Source organism: Passer domesticus, chromosome 3 (genome assembly GCF_036417665.1).
Source record: "Passer domesticus isolate bPasDom1 chromosome 3, bPasDom1.hap1, whole genome shotgun sequence".
NCBI classification, from domain to species: Eukaryota; Metazoa; Chordata; class Aves; order Passeriformes; family Passeridae; genus Passer; species Passer domesticus.
The window spans coordinates 33,528,596-33,549,501 of NC_087476.1; the positions used below are offsets into that span (position 1 = coordinate 33,528,596).

At 36.3% G+C, this 20,906-nt stretch overlaps 1 protein-coding gene across 2 annotated transcripts in view; it reads left to right on the forward strand.

Moving 5' to 3' along the window:
* Window positions 1-20,906, forward strand: part of BCKDHB (branched chain keto acid dehydrogenase E1 subunit beta) — a 104,846-nt gene that overhangs the window by 34,885 nt on the left and 49,055 nt on the right. The gene's annotated exons all lie outside the window — the stretch shown is intronic.

Below are 20,906 nucleotides of genomic sequence, written 5' to 3' on the forward strand. Positions count from 1 at the left end.
GAGTTAACCACAGGAATGAGAGCAGCCATGGGCTTGGAAAAAGGTGTGTGATTCCATCAAATACTTCTTCTGCCTGCAGTTTCTAATGTTGGGCAATATGGTTTCGTATATAGCTAACTCAGCTTGTACAGATGTTTAAATAGGGCAGATCAGGCACATACCTGACTCTATATACTTGGAATATCTTGATTGTGTAGACAAGTGTTTTGTCATTCTGTGTTTGCTCAGTAAGGGCCTTGCTTCTGGTCAGGTAACATATAAACACATTAAATATGATAAAGGGAAAGATGGACCATTGGTCTGCTACTCTATGGCAAAGCTTGTATTTCTCCTCAGTTTCATTGATCTGAGGGACTGCCAGTGGGATGGGATGGAATAGATTATAGGAGGAAAGACCCATGTTGTGCATTTGCTATTGGCAGTGTTCTGCTGTCTGGTTCTGTATGTGTTACAAATTGTGTACTTATATGTGTAGCTATCAGTTGCCTCATATAAATTTGATGTTCTTGTTGAAGTGTTTTCATTTCTTTGTTTGAAGTGTATTTCTTGTTACTTGGATGTACTTTCTAGCTGTAAAAAATGAAATGTGTTGAGTTACTGTCATCAATATGAAGTGAAATTTTGGCCATAATAAATACTTTATAATCTCTTCTGGACAAGTAAAATGATTTTTTTTTAGGTAATTCTTTTTCCTTCTTTGAAGATTTGAGCTGTCATTCTTTGAAAACAAAATGTCTCTTTGAAAGAGCAGTTAAGTCTGTTTTGTTGGGTTGGACCTGCACTGAAATGCCATGAGGAAAAAATGTAGCTGTGCATAGGAAATGCAGAGCTTTAGTTGTGCAATATTTTGCAAATATGTTCTTTAAATTTGGGTACTCCATGAAGATTTTTTTCTCATTCTCATGTTCTGTCCTGAACATCTTTTAAGTAACTGGGACATAAATAAAAATATCATATAGTGGTTTGGGTCCAAAGGGACTTCAAAGATCTTGTAGTTTCAACACCCCTGCCATAGACAGGAGCATCTTCTATTAGATCAGGTTGCTCAGAGTCCCATCCAGTCTGGCCTTGAACACTTTCAGGGCTGGGGCATCCACAGCTTCTCTGAGCAGCTTGTTCAGTGCCTCATTGCCCTTGCAATGAAGGTGTTTTTTTTTTTCCTAATATCTAATCTAACCCTTCTCTCAGTTTGAAGCTCTTCCTCCTTGTTCTGTCACTACATGCTCTTGTAGAAACTGTCTCTCCATCTTTATTGCAGGCTCCCTTCAGGTACAGGAAGGCTGCAATTAGGTCACCCCAAAACTCTCTTTTCCAGGCTGAACAACCCCAATTCTTAGTGTTTCCTTGTAGGAGAGGTTCTCCGCCTCTCTAAAAGATGGAATAGATGGACCTGTTGTTTAAAAGTTTACTATTAAGAATTAAGAGAATCATTTAAAAAAAGTATAGTGCTTGTTGGCTAGGCAGTTCAGCTGTTTATTATAATAAATACCAAACAGTAAATGTTTTTAGTTAGCATTGCTGTTATGTTAGTTTGGCTGTATGCTAGCTGGTCTGATGGGAGAAATGTTAAATTCTCTTCTTCTTTAGATCTTGTCTGTTTTGCTCAGCTGAAAATAATTAGTGGTTTGCATTTGTGCATTAGTTGGTTGCATTATGTAACACTGAAACTTTTTAAATTTAATTTGCATCCTGGACAGTTTTTAAGGTGATTGCTAGTGTAAACAGATGGATGGAACTACAGCTCTAGTCTCATCCCAAGAGGAGCTGCTTGTGGCAGCTGTTACAGTTGATAGTGGCTTACAGCATCAGTTTGGGTAACGTGACTTGTTATTCCCTTCCTGAGATGCCAGTGTCAAGGTCCAAAAGATCAGTAGAAAAGTTGGCCATTCCAGAGAAAGTCATCAGCTGTCCATTGGTCTGCTTTGTTCTCTCTGTGGGCTCTTAAATGCTAATGGAATTACTTTTACTCCAGTCCAACCAATAAGCAAATTATCAGCTGTTACAGGTCTGACTGTTTGCCTCTGACTATTACTTGTGTCAGCATTATGAACATCAGGCCAGCTTTTTGTTTTTCCTTGTCTCACATGTGTGTTTGAAATGCATCTGTTGTCTGTCCTGTTGGATGCAGATGGTGGTGCATGTAATGTGCTGTAACCTGATTGCTCTTCTGCTGGTGCTGGAATGCATGATCCATGGCTGATGGGAGTCTGTGTGGTGTTGGAGACCAGGACTTTGGGTTTTGCTGTAAAAACACATCCCTCAGTTTCACTGCTGGGAGTGGTGTCCTTTGTGATTAGTGAAGGCTGTCATCTTAGTCTTAGCTACGTGCAACTTTAATTTGACAGCTGTGGTGTAGCTATGAAGAGGGATGGGCTGAAATTATTAGTGCTTTAGAGATGAGCAGTAATATGTAAATGTTCACTGCAAATCTAACTCCTTGGTCTGCTTTCTGTAGCTTTTTTGCTACAGAAAATGATGTAATCAAAATTCATATATTCTAGAATGATGAGAAGCTGTACTTCACAACTGCCAGCAGAGGCCTCTTCTAGCCAAGTTAAGTGTCTGCTTTGACTTTGCATTGCTCCTATGAGCGAGTTTGTGAATAAATATCTCTGAAGTGTAAATAAACATAAAGAATAAATACAGTGAGCATAAATAGAAATTGCTGCCTAAGTTTACTGATTTTTTTTTTGCATTTTTAAGATTTCAATATTCTTCTCAGTTTTGAAATAGGTTAGCATTTGTCATCTGCATGAGGCAATGAGGTTGCACCTGCCTGGAGCAGACTACCATGGACTTCTAATGGATTCCAGCAGTTATTGAAACTTTTTTTGGTACAATTGCTGGAATGGGTCAACATGCAAACAGGGGCTAGATTTTTCTTTTGTTGATCTTCAGATGTCTAAGAAGGAAAAATGAAGGTTGACCTAGTTACAGGAGCTCATAGAGCTATTCTAGAGAAAGTATATTTCCACAACTGCATCAGCAGTCTGGTTTTTTCATGAGATAAATTGGCCTCTGGAAATGTCATGGTTTAAAAGTTTGGTCTTTAAAAAAAAAAAGGGAAACTGTAATTTTCCTAGAGTAAAGTTAGGTGAGGCAAATTGAACTCTAATTTTATAGCTGAGAAATGACACCTGCTGCTGACATAAAGGACATAAGTAGTTTAAAAAAACATATCTGGCATTTTTACTAGGATAAAAGCAAAGAATTTGTGCTTTATATACATTTTTATATATTAAAATGCACGCTGATTTGTGATCTTTCTGAGCTCTTTTGCAAGAAAAATGGGGTAGATTGTACAGGTTGTACATGCACAGGCTCCCAGTATATTGCTTCTGAATGAGACAGGAAGCAAAAGCAAACATGTGCTTTTTCCCTGCAGGATTGAAAGTAAACCTACATTAACTCTCAATATGTAGTTGTAGAAATGAACTGAAAAAGTTTTGTTGTTATGTGTCAGAAAAGTAACACAAGCTTATTTAAAGAGTATGTGCTGCCTTAGCTGCTTCCTTAGGAAGTGTAACAGCAAAGGCTGTCCTTAGATTACTGAACATCTTGTCTGTGTATACATTTTCAAAGCACAGTGTCATTGTGGTCAGTGAGAAATTTGTTAGGTCTCTTGTTTACCTTGACAATCCCCACTGATTTCTGACTAAAGCTCTTGTTTTATTCACTAGGACTGGAGTACAAGTGGTACAGCAGTTATAACTCAAAAAGAGATGAGCTAGCTGTCCATAGAGTTTATTTGTTTATTTTTTGAGGGAGAGAATGGTTTCCCTGTGCTTATTCTAACATCAGCATCCTACATCTGTGTGTTTTATTAATGTGTGAGTGGACTGGGATGAGGAGTTATTTTTTCCCATTATACCTTCACCTGTAAACAGGAATGCATGAAATTAATGTTTCTCAACATATCCTGCTGGTAAAGAAGCCTTGAATGCTCTGCTGACTCCCCAGTTGTGCATGTGCATGCAGGCATCTTCATTTAGTGCAGCCACAGCAAAGATGTCAGTTCCTAACCCTGACAGATAACTTTTCCACTACTTGATTGATTAGCTGTGTTGTTATTGAAAGACTAAGCTGCCATGAAGGACACTGCTTAGAAAACTGAAACATGAGTCATGTATGAAATGTCTATAAAATTGATTATTTATAAGCCACAAAACTGTTTAAAAGGACTTTTTCCTCCCTTTCAGAAATGAAGTTTTCAAGCAGAAGTTTTATTTCCTTCACTATACTTAACAAATTTGCTTGGACACTTTGGATAGATTAGGCTGTGTGGACTTTCCTGTCTATGAACTGCTGGGTGGTGTGGTATTGATTAAAAAACCCATGGCACACTTCCCAGTGCTTCATCGGTCACATTCTGGGTAAAATTCTGTAGCTGTAGTGGTTTTTATACTGAAAAATACGTGTTACTGGAAGTAAGAAATCTAGCCCAGGATTAAGTACTCCTAAAGGATTGTGCAAATTACTGTAGTTTTTTCACCCTGAATTGAGGCAAGAATATTAATTTAAATTGTTGTTAATTTAAATGTTGGACCTATTAGTATCAATCTGTCATTTTAACTGTGCAAGTGAAGATTTGCAAATACACCTTTTACCCTTTTGAATTATTTAGTAGGCAAGTATTTGCCATGCACCATGATACCTAATTAGTCATCTTAACTGTCTCTGAATGGTTGCTACATTAGTGCAAAGAAATGTTGAGAATAGTAATTCAGAATTTGCTTCTTTAGGACCCTATGCTACAGTCAAGTGAAGGCATGTATGTAGTTCAGGGCACTCTGTGTTATTTTGCTCCTCTTCAGGAAGGATTCTGCAGAGTCCCTCATGGAGGTCAGCAAAAATGCTTGTCAGGCTGCAAACACATCTGCTGCTCATTGGTAAGAGCCAATCTGAGCGAAAGAAAAAAAGAGCTCCACAGAGGGAACCAGAGGGTAATACAGATTGGGCGAACTCTGTGCCTGTTTTCCATTGAGGCTCTTGACAGGAGCCTTTGTTTCCAGCGTGTATTGAAGCATTCTCCTTAATGCACAAGTGGCATTTTTGTCAGATGTCATCAGTGAATAATTTTCAGTAGTACATCTTTCATGTCCTGTACTTAATAGGCAGCATGTCCTAGCAGACCTATAGGTCTACCAGCTTGTTCCATTCCTTTGAGTTTACTTCATCTATTTGGCCTGTGAATAAAAGGAAAATCAAGATCAGCAACCCTGATGTGGGTTTTTTATGCATTAACTACACTCACCAGGCATTGAACTGTACAATTGTAGCACAGGTATCCTGGGATCAGATTTATGTTTCTTGGCTATCTGTTCTTGGTCTTTTGCCATTTTACATGTTGCTCCTTGGATTTCTTATTAAATGGATCTTGTACCTATAAAATATGATTAAAGTTGTACTGCTTGCATGATGACAGTTAATATTGTCACTGTTTCCATAAGAAACTTGTGTCTTTTTGGTCTTGTAGTTTCAGGTTGCTAGAGCGTGCCGTGGACTGTTGCTTGGCTTCCAGAAGCAGAAGGCTGGAGCCATACGTGGAGGCAGACATTTTAAAGTTACGAGAATATATACATAACCATTTTAGAAACTAATTATTCATATCTTTGTTCTTCTATGCTTTAAGAAAGCTTTGAAGCCTTGTTTTTTGCTCCTATGCATCTTGTTTTTTTAAGGGAAGTACCGCCGTGCCAAGGTGTTTGTGTATATATAATTCTGTTTTCTCCTTTCTCCCTCCCAATATGAAAATAGTTCTCAGTCTTTTTGCCTAGATATTGACAAGTGATACATGAGAAAGAATCCGATTAGAAAAAACCATAGGTGAGAAAAGGCACTTGTGTGTAGTTTCTCTTAACATAAAGTATAGTGCTGGTGATACTGTCCATCAGTTCTTCATCAAACCTTTTCCCTTATGCTCACGTTATGTATTACAACCTTCAGCTTTAAAGGCACTTATGCAAATAAATGGGTAGTGGTACACAGTCTATGGTTAGAAGCTATTTTATGGCTCCAGTATGTGCATTTATTTTTTTCCTTGCAAGTGGTGCTGATTGAATTCTAATGGAAGTTGGGATGAAGTTCCATGATGGTAATCATATATGAATCATTCTTCCACAGACATAATTATTGCTTCTCTACAGTATTGCCTTTCTTTAAAAGTCTGTAGCTATTTATCCTGCCATTATCACTTAGTTGAGCCAGCTGCTCTTTTAGTTTTAGGATTCACATGCTGTAGATTGTTCCTATTTGTGCTTTATTAACCTTTACCCCATGAGAATGAAGTTTTAAGTATTTCTACAATAATTTTGTACTTCTAAAGATAATGTTGAAATTTGTCATGCCAAGATTTAATCTTCTTTTTACTTAATTATTGTCTGACAATATGCATTTATTAATAGCACAGTGCATTGTATTTAGCCTCTTGTAAGTATTTTTATGTTCACAGTGAAAGCAATTTGAAATGCTTGTAATAAAAGCATAGACTGCAGAGATTTCCAAAGGTAAATACTTCTGGATTTTTTTTTAGGAAGGCTTTGTTTTTCTTTAAGATATATATACTCAGATATACTTTCCAAAGGTCTTAGAGCTATACCTGGTATTACTTAGTTTTCATTATGCTATTACCTTCTGTGATACTACTAATATGGAACTGAACAAATCATTTCCTATCCCTCTCATCTTTGTTTTGTGTTCAAGAGTCTGTACTTAAAGATTGCTTTAATTTTTTTGTCTGCCACACGACAGTGCTCAGCACAATCAATTTGAGATTGGGTTTCTTCTAAATAAACTCAGTCTATTCCAAAATAACTTTTTCTGTCAGGCTGTTATGGAGTACTCCTAAAATTCCCCAAGTCTCGTGAAATTCTTTTATGCTGTTTGACTCTGCTCCCTGCATGGGCTGAACTAATGCATGAAATCCTGAGTATGTGATTACCTTATTGACTCCTTATGATAGAACAGTTACTGTCTTGTGATATGTATTATAACTTCTTGTTATACAATTTTTGATAGCTCTGAGATACATTAAAACCTTTACCATATTGAAATATTTGAAATTCTGGTTATATGTTAATGAGTTCTCTACTATTGTTTTTGTCATATGGAGGTTGAACTACTGTAAACCTTGCAATTTGCTTACTTTTTCTGTGTATGTAATTTGCACTGTCCTGAAATTTATGATATTTCACTTAATAATATGATAGAATAGGACAGAATTTGCTTGGGCTTGGTGGACATTTTACTTTTGCATGTGGATATAGAAAACCAAAAAATTGCTGTTTTGTAATGTCACAAAAAATGTCCTTGAATGAGATGCATGTATTTAATTATTACATGGTTTTATGGTGGTTTAACGTGGAAAAAAACCAAGCCTGCATTTTTTTTTCTCTCCAGAAACAAATTAGACTAATTTTGTTTTCTGAGCTTTTTGTTTGCAAAATATGCTTTTGGTATGTAAAGCTGTTACTGCAGAAATTTTCACTTGATGTGCAGTTTTGAGAATCCTAAAATTTTTATGTTTCAAAGTTCTTGAGGACTTTAACATAAAAGGAAACTATAAAGCAAAATAATTAATTATATTTTTCTGTGGTACTACATTTTAGCAATGTACTTTAGCAACTTTTCCTCCTTATCTGTGATTTCTGTTCAATTATTATATAGAACTAACCCTGTACAACCGAGAAGCTGCCTGTTGTGCAGAGTATTCTTTTTCAGATAACACATGACAGAATTTCAAGGGACAGATCTTAACTTTTACTCTTAGTTGCTTCTGCTTGAAATTTTGCTCCTGGCTAAATTACATTTGTATTTGTAGTGTTTGCGTGCTGGATACAGGAAGTGATTAGTGGTGCTATGACACCATATGTGGCTTCATCTCTTGGAAGATGCTCATCTAATTTACCTTTAATATCAACCCTTTAAGATCTCTGGAGATCTTTGTGCCTGTTCTTTACTGGCATCTGAACATATTCTGTTTTCTGTGCTGAAAAAGAGAAAAGCTTTGCTGTTACTCAACTTCATTCTTCTAGGCACAAAGGGAAAAATAAGGAAAAGAAGTATCTCATTAGAGAGGTTGTCTTTGTCTCTCCCAGACACAAAGAGCAGGAGGAATGACTGTTGCACCATTTGCTACTGCTCTTGTTGCTCTCTTCTTCAGGTTCACAGAGATGTGTCACAATAGTTTCTAGCCCTTGTACTTGAAGTACAAACTAGTTAAAATGAGGAGCCAAGTGAAAGGAAGTGCTTTGAGCTGTGGCATGCATACATCATTGTTACTTTGAGAAGAATGGAAATGGCCTTAGTGATAGGAAATGCAGGATGGACCAATGACATCTGACAAAAAGCAGGAGATTCCATTGGTAGTGCTCAAATGTTGTCATATGCTTGATTCATGTCCTATTCTTCTACCCATGACTTGACTAAGAACTATCCGTCTGTGTAGTTGTGGAAGTGATGTGATTTTACTTAATGCATAATGAATCTCACTACAGTGCTAAATCTGGAGGGAAATAGGGTATTCTCTGCTTTTTGTGAATGTTAGTACAAAATAAATTTCCTTTACTATCTTGACACTGTTCTTCCCTACTTTGCTACTTGTGTTATTATTCTGCAAATGCTTTTGCCATTAATCAATTAGAAAAACTACCTTGTAGCTTGTGAGCTGGTGTTATATAGTTGTTTTATCAACTTATTTAATTTAAAATAGGAAAGATTTTATTATTAAAATCATAAAAAGTCTTCTGGGAGAACTAGTTCAGACTGATTTTCATCTCATTGATGAGAGAATATGAAGAATAACTTAAAAGAAAAGCAGTCAGAAATTAAATTAATAAGGTACTGGAAAGTCTTAATCTGAAGCAATCTAAAATAACAATGTTAAACGTAAAAATAATCTTCAATATTTTTTCAAATAGTGTGGTGTGAGGGGAATTGTTCATTCAGCCTGCTGAGGAAGCTGTCAGCATAATGCATATGATATATGAACATGATATATGTTCAAGATCATGCAATTGATTAGTTTTTTCCATTTGATTCATATGTGAGGTATTTATTCACTTGCCTAAGCATTATTCTGTTTAAACTGTAGTCACATTACTTGGATCAGCAGTGAAGTGTGCTGTAAATTGGAACTGTGCTTTGGTTTGTGTCTTGTAGCTTAAGACTCAGAAAAGTTTACACAGGATGCTAATCAAACTGTCCAGATGAGAAAAAGAGGAAGTGGTAATTTAATACCACTTGGTTGTTGTATAATGCTTGTGCTATAAATGTGCATTCTAATTTCTCTGTCCATCTGAGAACCCCGATATTGCCAGTTTTAATAAGTTCTTTGATCTGCACATGACAAAACTGTAAAATCACTCTTTTGGCATGTGGTCAGCGCGTTAGCAATAAGTACTAATCTATACTATATTATCACATCTGGCACTTGTGGTGCATTTGCTGACGTGGTACCTAGACTTAGAAATTTGCAACAGTGCTGTGTTGGAAGGTTACAGATTTCTTAAGGAAGGAGGACATACATGGCTTTGCTGCAAAATGGGAATCAGTTTTGAGTTTAAAGACCAAGTGGCATCTATTTTTCATTTGCCATTAAACTGGTATGTTACTTTAGTATTAAAGGGAAAAGTTGATTTATTAAAACTTTTTAAAAGTTTTAAAACATTTTTCTTAAACATGTCAATTTTTAAATTAAATTTAGAAGATGTGTGTTTTCTATCTGTTTTTTTTCTTACAGGGAAAATGGTGTTGAGGGAAAAAAAAAAAATTGGATCGTTAAGCTCAGCAGTGGGACCTAGTTTTTCACATGTTAATATGGAACTATTTCCAAATGATGGGAAAAATTGTTGTACTTTAACAAGCCCATGGAAACAATTAATTTCTGATTACCAGCTATGGTGTTTTGCTGACATTAGAAAACTGTCTTGATACTGTCATTTTTTTGGTTTAGAGCTCAGTGATGTTTTAAATAATAGATTGGCAAGGGGAAGATGTGATTTTTAGATCTTGAAACACTGTCAGCAGTTTGTGGTAATACAGTTTTATTTTCCAGTGAAAGAAAATAAATCTTTCAGATTTTTCTTCACAGTCACTTGTAAATTGTCCTTTCTACTGGACAATCAAAATACATTTGAAGTAGTTAATGCACATGTTACTGGGTATGCATGTGCCTAGATTTAAAGTATTGATTATCTAGACATCTAAGTATCATCAGGATTGATGTATCTATGTTGAAATTAAACCTGAAAGATCTTGGCTGTTATATCTAATTGCGTAGATGCAGTACTGAAGTGTTTCAAAATGTAGAGATTTTCTAGGGCAATTACTTGGGGTAATTGAAAAGCTAATATATGAACCCTTTCTTGTTTCAGAAATGACTTAGTAACACACTGGGACTTGCTCAATAGAGAAGATAAATTTAGCTATATGTTTTTTTCTCTGTGACTTCAGTAGTTCTCAGATATTTAGTATAATTGTAACTTGTTTTGCTCAAGTCATCAGTGTTAATTTTCTGACCTGTACCACACTAGGAAAAAATACCTTTTTTTTCCCCAATATTGGGGAAAAATCAAAATAAAGGTGTGTAGAAGACTCACATTCCCCTCTCTTCTGTATTAATTTAGTATTTATTTCATTATGGCCTAATGTAATATCAGAACTGACACAATTGAGCAGCTGATGATTCAGAAAAGTACAGAGGAAATTGCTGATGTGATGAAGTTTTAGGCTTTCACCATCTGTGTTCCAAAGAAATAAAATATTTTTTGGCAATAGAGAAATGCTGATCTTTAAATGAATCAGAAACTTTGAGCAATCTAAAATTATGTAATTTAGGCTCAATAGTTTTATAAGTAAACATCACTAGATGTGGAAGTATTAAGGAAGAAATTGGGATTTGCATTAGTCAAGTGTTTTACAGACCCTTTAAGATATTTGTGAAATTAATTTCTTTATGCTGTGATCTTCCCTTTTATAAATTTTGTATTAATGTTTCATTTTTCCAGTGTTGCCTGAGAAAAATACATTAATCATTTAGGTCCTCCAGAAACATTTAAAGTTTTAGGTCTTTTGTCTCATTTTCTTCAAGACACTACAGTATAGACCCTTAGCTCCCCTTCCCCTTTCCAATTTTCTAAATTTAGCATGCTAACTGTTAAACTTCTGCTTAACCAATTCCTCTTTAAGGAAAAGAAGTGACAACAAAGATTAAGCAACAGTCTTTCTCTAAAATGTTTATATTCTACTCAAGAAAATTTTACCTGAGAACTCCAGAAACTGTGATAAACTTGCTTCTGAAAAGCTTTTTGCAAACAGACCTCTAAAGAATATCAGAGCACACAGAATTTGTTGTGGGGCAGTAAGTTGCTGAGCTTGTGTGAGAAGTGGTGTGCAGCAAGTGCTTTTCTGTAAGCAAATGTTGCTCAGAGTAAAAATAAAAATGGAGAAAACTAGTAAACAGTCACATGTTGTTTGGTACCTACAGTGCTGGATAATTGGTCTTCCCTCTGGCCCTTCCCCTAGCACACCAAGGTTTTTAGAGATCCTTAACAAAACTACAGCTCTGCTAATTACTGCTTTCCAAAAATTAACTGACATTCTGGTTGAATATAGTTTTGCTCTGTTGACAAGCTTGGTTTTGCTTCTTTCATTGTCCTGCTCTGAGATGTACAAAGCTCCCCAGTATTGCCATGGATCTGTGTTGAATGCCTTCTCTCTCTGGCCTTGCATATGTAGAGGATGTAAATGAGGAGATCTCTACAGGCATTTCAGCTATTGCAATGATGCAGCATTAATTCTGGACTGGGAATGAATGTTATTCAATACTATTGCATTTGGAAATTAAAGCTTCAAGACAGGAAGGTCTCATTTGTGCCTTGTATGGTTCTTACAGCAACTTCATGGTTTTTCTGTCTGTATCCCCTCTGCCATCCAACATGAAAACTGCCTTAGCGATTTGGGAGAAAAATATTCATGTGACACATAGTTTATGACATTTCAAACTGCTGAGAGGAAAGACAGTCTCAGATATGCAGGAAGCACAAAATAAGCAGACAGGAGGGAACAAAGACTATTATTCAGCAATAGTCAGAACTCTGCAGTGAATGAATTACAGGCTTTGATTATTTTTCTGTCATGTACAAAGATGACTGCTGTCTTCTAGTTGATAAACATTTAAAGGGTTCAATGTCTTTTAAGCTGCTGATCTAAGTGAAAAATGCAAAGCCTGTGTATCATGTTGAACAGAAGAAGCAAAATAGTTAATTCTTTTAGGAGTATACACCAAATATATAAGGAATATTTGCAAACTCTTATTTATGATTATTTTCTCATGTTGCTGACTCATTGTAATGCTATGGTGATCAGAGATCAATGAAAAAAAATTATATCAGGCTGTTTTTCCGAGATTACTTCCACAGTTTTTTCAGCTCACCAGGAGAGGCTATTTAAAAATAAAATGTCTTTCTTAGTCTCTGGATAGAATTTATTATTTCTACATTTGAAAATTACTGTAATTAGTGATTCTTAGGCTAGCATGTTAAAAGGTTCGATGTAGCGATTAAATAAAATACCTGTCTCAAATATGAGGCTTAATTTGGTATTTGCCACTAAAGAGACTTCTTCCACTGAGATCAGTGGCAAATGCATATATTTTGTGACAGTTTTTGTGTGTGCTAATGCTTTATTGTCCTGTGCTAACCTGTGCTAATCAAATGCCATTGGCTTACTGTTACTCTCAGTAGCTGAAAGACCATTAAACTTTATGAAAATGAATAATTGGAGGATGACTTTGGTTGAGTACAAGTAGCAGTAAACTGCATATGATTCACCTCAGTAATGTTTTTGAATGTTAGAAGTTCTTATTTTAGTATAATCTTAATATTTTTATTAATTTTAGCTTGGATATGAAAGACATGTGGAGCATGCTGAAAGATAATAATAGCAGCATTTGCCAGAAAATAGAATCATAGTTTCTAAAATTCAAGTCTATCTAATAAAGAAAAAATTGCTGAATATTAACCTTTCTTTTATGTGATACAGACTTTTTGTTACAGACAATTGGTCCAGAAAACAGGAATAATAAAACCTTCAAATTTATATATACTTGAGTCATCATGTGATGTTATTCAGTTGATATTGAGAATTATTGTTTTACCTTTATCCCAAGCACTGCTAGTGTAGTCCCTCTTCTGGGGAAAAATAAGTTATATCCAAATTAGTGGCTTGAAATTAGGGTCAAACCATGACAGTGACAGACATCAAAAAGGTCACATTAATTGTTATAAAAGCAACAGAGTTATTGCTTAAATAAAAAAAAGCTATTGTTTCATGGTATTTTAATGGAAATTTAAATGAAGAAATTATGGGCAAATTACTGAGTTTCTAAATCATCAACTCTGTGTTGATGATTTAGAAATTCTAATGGCATAGTAGGACTGTTCCATGAAAGAGAAGCCTGAAAAAAAACGCTAGAGAACTCTCAGATATGTTTTCCATGGGTTTTGCATTTATGGATGCCTTACCATATTTTCCCTTTCCACGCAATGCTGTGAAGACACAGAAATTACTTTATTTCTTTACTTTGAATAACAACATTATGATAAAGAATGAAAAATAATTACTGTGTGAGGAGTGAAACCTGTTTTTCTATGAATTTGTGTCCTGTATTTCCTGCCTTCCACCATTCCATGTCCTCCATTTACCTACATTAAGATTCATAGCTTCTTTCTAAAATGGATGGCTAGCAAAAAGTTACAGGGATGATTTATTGGTGCTTACCAATAAAGAGCTATGGGAGAGATAGTGTTAAGTGCAGCTTGGCTTTCATGAGGTTGTGAAGTTAGTAGGAGTTCTAATCTTCCTCATACAGACTGATTTTTACCAAGCTTTCAGGAACTTAATATTTTTAAGACTTGCATTTGGCTGCAAAATGTCTATGAGGACACTGACAAATGGACAGAAAAATGAGAGCAGGTTGTGGGACTTTCATTTTCTTGGCTGACAGGCTGAAAATTAATACATACCTTGAAAATTACTATTCTTCTGTAAGTTGAAGTAGGTCAGATAGGGAGAGAGTGTAACTGATGGAAAAAAAAATGGAGATTGTAGAAGAAATGACATGAGGATTGCTGAGATAGTTTGAATGAAGAGAGCCCAAAAGATAGAAGAGAGAATAGGACAAAATATGATGCTGAAAGAATGAAAGGAGAAGGTGAATTCGTTGTTGCTTTAGAAAAATAAATGGGAAGTAATACAGAAAAAATATATCAAGAAGAACCTAAACAAGAAATACAGTAATTTTTAAAGCATAAGTTTGCAAGATACTTGGCACAAAATTCTGTAACAATCTGTTATATATATATCACTTCACCTGCTAATGCTTGTTTTTGAAAGGGGCAGAGGTAGCTCAGCTCTCATTTTCAGACCTCTACTTTATCATCCTGGTCTGCTTCATGTTTTTATTTAATTATTTAGTGATTACTTTGCTCAGATCTTTCCCTTATATTGTCTTGTGCTTTCCCATATAGTCCATGCTAGTTATTCAAATACTAAGTCCAATAAAGCCTAGGTGAGTTCAACATCTGCAGTGAAATGAATTCAGATGTCTGTGATGAACTTTTTGAATTTGTGCTATCAGAATTGAAAGTAATTTTGCAAATAAGAATGAAGCAGATGCTGGATGCAGAGATGCTGAAGCTCCTGCTTCTTTGGGAGGTTTAGTGAAACAAAGTCTTGCTTTGTTTCACTAAACCTTTGTATCTGTCCTGGTCATGCTACAATTCCCAGTATGAGCCAGTGTGAATGGTGAGGGGTGTGCCACAAGTGGTATTGCCAGTACTTTTCCCGGTTCCTTTCTCTATATCTTTCAGAATCCAGATATTTTTTTCCAGAACTTGGCATCTCTCTTGCTATACCCTTTTCTTTTTTCTTGCTGTTCTTCATTGACATTTCTGTACTTTTCATTTTCCAGAATTCATGTTTTTCTTCTGTCTGTTCTGCCTTCAAGTTCTTATATTCTTGCAGTCTTCCTCTTTATGTACAAATTTAAGAAACATCACTTTTATTTTAATCTTTCTCTTTGGACCAAAGCAGGTTTTTTGCTGGGACACTCTAACTATTGTTTGTCCTACAGGGTTATTTGAATTGTGTTAAAAGCTAGTGACCAGTTCAGTGGAGGAAAATGAAAGTATCGTTGTCTTTAGCAATGAAATTTCAGTCTGTTTTACTTATTTTATTGGTGACCTGATGCTGTTTTTCTCATTTCTTTTAAAAATAGTTGGCTTCTGTCAAGTTCTCCAAATCTATAGTTAGCTCCAGTAAAATTATTGTGAGGAGACTTGTTATGTGGGTCATGTGTGGCAGGATGGTGTTTTGCTTCTGGATGAGCACTGCCAAGATTTGTTCCAAGACTGTGTTTTTGTGTATGTGTGTTGGGCTGTGAGTGTGGCAGTGAATTAGCTGGCCCATTTTTAGATCCTCCAGAAGAGCTGGGGAAGTTCTCTCTCTTGTCTTTTTCACAGAAAGTATAGTACAATATTTGGATTAATAGAGGATTTATGGATCTTGCAAATCACTGGATTGTCCATGGGGGACCTTTAAGAATTGCCCAGGATCCCATTTGTTTTTCAAGAATAAAAGAATAGTGTTCATCCTCTTGCTTTATAACTTGGCTTCACTATCTGACTTTTTGAGTCTACTTGAGAATCAGAGCATCTGGAAGAGCAAGGGTACTGAGCAGAGGGAATGGTGGTGGTTGTGAAGAAGGGAGATAAATAAGCTAGCTAGAGGCTCTTAGTATTTCAGGGGTTTAGGTACCTTTATAGTCCTGGGGTAGATCCCTCTAAGATCTTGGGACCTTCATCTTATGGAATGTGGGTGTTTTCCCTGCCTTTTTGGCTGTAGAAGACTGCAGTCTTTCCCTATAGGTTATCTTGGAGGAACCTCAAAAAACACTCAGACTTAAAAGCTTGGCTTTTATTTTTTTTTAAAGTGTTATAGTGAAAAGAATATGTACTATGTCAGCCTGATTATTCCAGGATTTTGAGGGACAGATGAAATTTTCAAAACCTGAGAATATTAATAAACGATATGCATGTTATTTCTGAAAGGCAAGAGGAAGGGTAGCTAATCTCAAAATTTAACTTATTAATAGACTTGCAACATTTAAGGCCTAAAATAAGTGCTGGATTTGAACATGAATATAGAAAAACTGAAGAAGCAAGTTAATTTATGAAGGCACTAATTAGTATGTTTGACAATTAATTAAGATTCAGAAAGGACTTTTCTCCATGGAATGTCAGCTGAATGTGGTAATGCCTCACAGAGTTGAAAGGTGTTTTATAATGTACCCATGAAGATTTTTGGGATGAAAAGGATCTCTTTAGTGTAAAGGATCTCTTTGGTGCAGTATTGTTCATCTGTATTTCCTGAGACTTTCTAATTTTGCTCCCATAAACAGGGAACTAAAAGGTATAGAGGATGAAGGAACGATAGGTCTATCCACAGTTTTAATCGTGCTGGTGAAGGGTCGAAGCTGCTGCAAAAGTTCTTGTTTTCTGAAACCTTTGCTATTAAATGTTATGTTTTAGTCTATACACAAAGAAGGATTATTTGAATAGATGTATTTAATTGTGGTCAAGTAGGCAAATGTAGTTCATAGTACTGAGGAATCATGAGTTACCAGTCCAGTGGATTCATTAATATTTTCCTTGAGTTTTGTTGCCATTATACTTTAAAAGTCTATTTAAGGGATCTGTTCATAGTTATTACTAGAACATAATGACTGGGAAATCTAAAGGTATTTGGTTAAAAGAAGTTTTTTTAACATTCATGCTACTTATTTGAGTAGTGTTAGTAGATTGTATGTGGAGTCCTCAGAAGTAAACATACTCTTGCACCAAATGTATATTAAAATTATTAATTGCCACTATTAAAGAAAGCTTCCAGTGCCAGAAAGTAAATGAGATGTGAAGAGGTGGAAGAAAAGAAGGCAATAAAATCAGTGTAGTGTATCTGAAGTTATAAGAATGAGTCAGATGGGTTTTGTTTTGTTTTTAAGTTTACTTTTGAATTCTGAATCAGTTTTCATCCTTAACCAATTCAGTCTAGTTTGTATGTAGCAATTTGTCTTAAGGATATCAAAAAGCCATGCTATGGAATTCCAGAAGTACTTTTTCTTTGCCCATCTCTTAATGAAGTTGATAAATGTGTTCTTGAATGCTTTAAATTTAATCAGGAGTATCCATCTACGTAAAACATCAATTTTCTACATTGTCCCTGCAATCTATGACCATTGTTATCACCTGTTGTCTTCTCAGCAATTATCTGTTTTAGGGTGTGTAGAATGATGTTATAAAAGTATTACAAGAGGGTTTGTAGCAGTGTTGTATTACAAGAGTAAGTTTACTGAAAGGCATTGGAGAGTTAGTCCCTACTTGATAGAATATTAGTCCTTTTAGTGTACTTTAACCTCTTCAATTAAAAATTATATCAAGCAGCCCAAACTGTATTGAGATGCACCCTGCTGTGTGTCATACCTCATTTCTCTTTTCATGGTCTCAGCTATTTAAATTGCAAGTTCTTTGGAGAGGAATTTTCTGCTACTCTGCATATGCTACATGGGGGAATCTGTCTTTGGTTCTTGGCTTTGCATGAAGCTTATAAATTTTTATGCTGATCATCTCAGTCATATGCTAACAATGGTGTGTAGGGTATAAAAGCCATAACTGTTTTATTATCATCTCTTCATTGTTTCTTAGGATGTTCTGCCTAGCCCTGTAGCAACTCCATTTGGTTTTGACTGCAATTTAAAAAAATTTCCATGTTACTTTGTATTATTCCTGTGCTTGTTTTCATTTTTCTTTATCTCTGCACCACCATCTTTACACTACAGCATTGTTCTTGGTGCTATGCAGGAAGAATCCACATTAGTAATTCAGAATTATTTTTGGCTTTTATAGTGTAAAATGATACATACTGGAATATTAAAATCCTGGTATGTTGAGTCAGTAAATTTTATGGTTGTGTTAACATTTCTCTGCAAGATGTTTCATATGTGCTTCCCTGCTGTGGTCACATTAGTTCTTTATGAACTGTTTCTGCCATACATACAATTAGGGAAAAAAAATCTGTCCTGATGTGGATTTCAGTTTGCAGCATCAGCATAACAACAGAAACTCTGCCTCTGGGATCCACTGCAAAGAGCCTGGCTCCATCTTGTTTGCACTCTCCCTTTGGGTTTGTAGATATACCAATGAGGTCCCCTCATCCCAGTCCCCTCATCCAGCTCTTAATTATCTTTGTGGCCCTCTGTTGGACTCTCCAGTATGTCCATGCCTGTCTTACTGAGGAGCACAGAACTGGATGCAACATTCCAGCTGTGGCCTCACCAATGCTGAGCAGAGGGGCAGCATCACATCCCTTGTATGGCTGCCAGTGCTCCTCTGACTGCAGCGCAGGATACCATTTGCCTTCTTTGCTGCAGGGGCACATTTCTGGCTCATGGTCAATGTGGTGTCCATCAGGACGTCCATCTTCCTTTCTAGCCAGGCTGCTTTCCAGCTGTGCAGCCCCCAGTGTGCACAGGTGCCTGGAGTTGTTCCTCCCCAAGGGCAGGACTTGGCACTTCCCTTTTTTGAACTACATGAGGTTCCTGTCAGCCTGTCTGGGTCTCTCCAGATCGCAGCACATTCCTTTGGCCCATCAGCTTCTCCTCAGTTTGGTGTCATCTGCAACTCTACTAAGGCTATACAGTCTACCCCATTATTCAGATGCAACTGCAGATTTGCCCAAGAAGAAAACAGTAATATTTTCTAAATAATGATGTAGAATGTAGATTTGAAAATGTGTATTGAGATTGCTGGAGTGCTCTCAGCTGTGGGTCATCTTACTGACAGCACTCAGACTGCTCACAGATGCAAGTCCTCTGCTTCAGTGAGCACTTGGTTGCATTTTCTGATCAAATTTAAGAAAATGTTACATATTTCACAAAAGAGTTATCAGTAAATGTTTTTAAGCTGTTTTTGATAAAACTAGTGCTCTTCACCCAAACTGGAAGTTTCGCATGATTTCTGAATGTGTTAATGAGATGAGGAAAGGTAAGAATGGCCTTGCTAAGGCTAAATCTGTGATGAATGTCTGCATCTGTGGATAAGGGATGAGCAGTGAATGACACCTTGACTGCAAGAAAGCTTTTGATACTCTCAGAATACTCCTGTATCCAATGAACAGGTCTGGTCCAGTGCACAGCTGGGTAGGTACAATACTGCAGGCATAGTCATGGGTATTGGGTAGAGCACAGCATTCTGCCTGGAAGCCAGTGACAAGCAAGGACTGCAGGGATCTGTACCAGGGCCTGCCCTCCCTCCCTTCCTTTATCCATGCGACAGTTTGCATTGTATCCTGCTTCTGCATTTGCACTGTCAAGAATATAGCCCATCTTCTCTCTGTGCTGCAGATTGTTTGCTTGTTGCTTCCCCCTCCTTTGAACTCTCATTAGGATTTTCTTCCAGCTATATATTGCTAATACTAAGGAGTTGGTAAGAGGAGCAGCCAGGTAGAAGCACAGTTGGATTGATTGTTTAAGAGAGAACAGATTTAAAGGGGCTATGTAAAATGAACTTAAGTTTATTTTTTTTGAGCTTTGCTCCTTATTAGAAGTCAATATTCAAATACATAGTATTAATTCTCAAAGAGCTGAGTAGACAGCATGGCAGCTGTCTACAACATACTACACTTGAGTACATGGTTTGATAATTTAAATTATTATGAATCATTAATCATTTGGTTTCAGGTAAACATCTTATTGGGCAGCAAATACATCTCTAATACTTCTCTTAATTTTCCTACATTTTTGTCCATTGCAATGATACTTACAGTTGTAATGCATCATACTTTAGGTCTTTGTTGATTTTCTCTAATATCTGGTCATTTATTGTGATTTGAAATCAATTGGAAAGGAAAAAAATTCTGGGGTTTTGTGTGGTGTTTTTTTTGTTTGGTTGTTTTTTGGGAGAGGGTGTTGTGGGTTTTGTTTGTTTTCATATTTTACTCCAGAGAAAGCAGGTAGAGGTGTAGGGACAGTGTCAGAGGGGGAGTTGGTAGCAGGACAGCCTCTCTTACCACTCTTGATGTGCAAAGGTCACACATTTTGTTCAACACTAGTGGACGACTGTTCTCTGTTCTTTCCCTTGTCAGAGTTACCTGTTAGTGTTGTCATCTTCTTTGTTTTGCTTCTTCTTGACAGAAACCAGAATCAAAGTGTCTTCATCTTTGGCTCTTTGCAGTCTGGGAACCATAAAGGATCTACTTGTCATCATTCTTGACACGTAAATTAGTTATCACAGATCCTTTTGCTTTGGGGAAACTCATTCTGTGCTTCCAAAGCTGGCAGTAGGTTTGAGCCTATCCCAGCAACTTTGGCTGTGCCATCTGCAGTCAATGAATTCCAGACTTGTAGGTCAGAAAGCACAGACCTTGGTTACGTCAGCTGAAAAAGCAGACAGGAGTGGGTTAGAAGCCTCAGTTTTGGTTAAGTAGTAACAGGAAGACTAAGATTTGTGCTCTGCTAATGTGGGTCAGTTCAAATTTGCAACTGTTTAATTGTTTAGCTGTTTGTCTCAAGCTAGAAAGGTGATGGACTTGTTTTCCTCCATTCCCTGCTGTTAATCAGCATACTAGTTTATTACAGAATTGCCTATGGGTGGTGGTGTTTTTTTTGTTTGTTTTGTTTTGGTTTTTTTTCATTTTATTGTTTGAGAAGTTTTGGTTAAAGATTTTTTTTGTCCAACGGCCTTCCTAAGTGATGTAATAAAAATGACTTATTTTTCTTTCCAAGTAGATTTATCTTTGATCTTCATAGGTTGTTGCCACTGTTAGGCTAGGATTCTCTGCTATACAATTGCAAT